Below are 2500 nucleotides of genomic sequence, written 5' to 3' on the forward strand. Positions count from 1 at the left end.
TTTTGCAGCAACATGGCTGGAATTGGAGGCCATTATCTGAAGTGAAATAACTCAGAAACAGCAAATTAAATACAGTATAGGTTTTTCCTATGTATACTTTGAAATTCTTTGATTATTCTATTACAAACTACTAATCAAAGTAAATAAGGAAACACCAGTACAGAATTTTCTTTCACTAAATGTTTGAGGGATTATTATCTTATAATTCAGGTGCTAGCTAAAGGAGTTGGAGAAAGAGCAGGTATTGCTTAGATTCCTGATTGAAACTGCTTGCATTTTCTTTTTATTAATATAATCAAATTTCTCATACTGGGCTACAGTGAACTGATTTTTCTAGTCTCCTTTAAATACCCTTGCTCATGAAAGGAGACATAGAATATTCCATCTCATCATTTGCACTAAAGTTCTGCTTCATCACATCAAAGGAGCTGTGATGGAATATTTTACTCACAATTTCTTCTGGCATCTCTAGAAACTTTAACAGTTTCTGAATTCCACACTTTGGGTCCTCTTTCATGTCTTCATGTCCTCCATAAAGGATAAGACAATCTTTCTTCTCCCACCAGCCCTTCATGTGGTCATACCAGGAACCCAAACTCACCTTTCCAACCATGAACTTATCCAGGAACACCTCCCAGGTTCCAGGCTCTGGGTGCATTTTTGTCATCTGGTGGAAATAATAATAAGACACAGACACAACTTTGGCATTCTCTGCCATGTAGGACATAATGCAGTCATTCTTTCAAAATGAAGAGGGGAGAAAATGAACAGGTAGGTATGTTTTCATTAATTGAGGATTCTGCATGTTTTTCAACTGCTTAACACCACTGGTGAGTCCAGGAATTATAAATTTCATGAAAGGCACTCAGTTGTATATTGCATACAGTTTACATTTCTCTGCATCCCATTGTCATAGATCAAATCCAATATTTCACTGATCCAGGTTGTTCAAGATTTGGGATAGGTGGAGATCAGATGGTATCATAAATGGAATTGTTCTCTTAATTTACTTTTTGGATTTTTCATTGTTAGTGTATAGAAATGCAACTGATTTTTTTGTGTGTGTTGGTTTTGTTTTTGATTTAGACCTGATGTTTATTTTCTGTCAACCTTATTCCATCTTGTTTAAGGGTTTGTGGAAGAACAGCTTAAGACTACTCAGTGGTTGTTCCTACCCATTCAGTGGCCTGAGCAGTGGGAGCTACAGACCAGTCTTCCATGGCAGGCTGAGTGCTCCAGTGTCCAGTGGAGAAATGCTGCAGAGGCACAGAGGGCAACTTTATGCCTTCAGACCAGTCTACAACTTCAGGTTGAGCAGCAGGAGCTGCAGGAGCTGAAGCAGTCCATTCTCCCTGAAATTCCTCCTAGGTCACAGCTTTCTCAGCGTCAGCCTGCTCTTCCTTTTCAATCTCTTCAGGACCTCTGTAGAAGTAGAGGTCAGGTATGACCGACCTCCTATGGGTATTTATGGGAGATGGTTCCATGCCTGCGGAGAACTTCCCAGGCCAACATCCACCACATCAGACCCACTGAGTGAGCTCCCTTGTTGTTCATGGGATGGTGATGTCCACATAAGGCAGAAGAGAATCTGTGTTGCACAGAGCAATTGTAGGCAGGTTCACATAAGACACCTCTGTGAGAGGCTGGTGGTCAGCCCTGGGATCAGTAACCACCAGAAGACGCAGCTCCCAGAATGCTGCCTGGATCTGGTTAGTAAAGGTTCCGCAAGTGAAGCGTCCAGCACTAGGAGTGGCTCCAGCGACAGCAGCAAACTTCAACACAGCTTGCTGGCCAGTATTCCTACAGGATGTGACACTGACATCAGAAGGGTTTTCAATGGCAACAATGGCACGAGCTGCCAACAGAAGCTTCTCCCAGGTCCTCTTCAGATCTATGATGTAGATGCCATCACTTTTCCGTCTGTAGATGGACTGTTCCATTTGGGATTCCAGGTTGTTGCCACCTAAGTGGGTTCCAGTTGCAAGGAATTTGAGGAAATCCTCCTCCTTCATTTGCAGGACATCAAGGGCTCCAGACATTGTGAAAGTTTCTCTTTAAGTTACGACAGGAATCCAGACTCTTCTCTGGGTAGTGCAGAAAAAAAGTGTGTGTTGGTTTTGTATCCTGCAACATTTCTGAGTTCATTCATTAGTTCTAACAGTTTTTGTATGTGTGTGTGCATGTGGAGTATTTAGGGTTTTATACATATAAGATTATATTATCTGTAAACTTAGATAATTTTACTTGTTCCTTTCCAATTTGGAGGTTTTAAATTTCTTTTTGTTGCTTAATTTGCTCTGCATAGGGCTTATAGTACAGGTTGAGTACTTGCTATCTGAAATGCTTGGGACCAGAAGTATTTCAAATTTCAGATTTTTTTTTTTTTTTTGGATTTTGGAATACTTGCATTATACTTACCAGTCCAAAAATCTGAAATCCAAAATGCTCTAATGAACATTTCCTTTGAGCGTCATGTCACTGCTCAAAAAGTTTCCAATTT

General features: G+C 40.6%; 2 pseudogenes; both read right to left on the minus strand.

Moving 5' to 3' along the window:
* Positions 1-213: 213 nt before the first annotated feature.
* Positions 214-978, minus strand: LOC123644208 (annotated as a pseudogene).
* A 176-nt stretch (positions 979-1154) lies between these two features.
* LOC123629429 lies at positions 1155-2071 on the minus strand (annotated as a pseudogene).
* Between the last annotated feature and the right edge of the window lie 429 nt (positions 2072-2500).

Source organism: Lemur catta, chromosome 1 (assembly GCF_020740605.2).
Source record: "Lemur catta isolate mLemCat1 chromosome 1, mLemCat1.pri, whole genome shotgun sequence".
Classification (NCBI taxonomy): Eukaryota; Metazoa; Chordata; class Mammalia; order Primates; family Lemuridae; genus Lemur; species Lemur catta.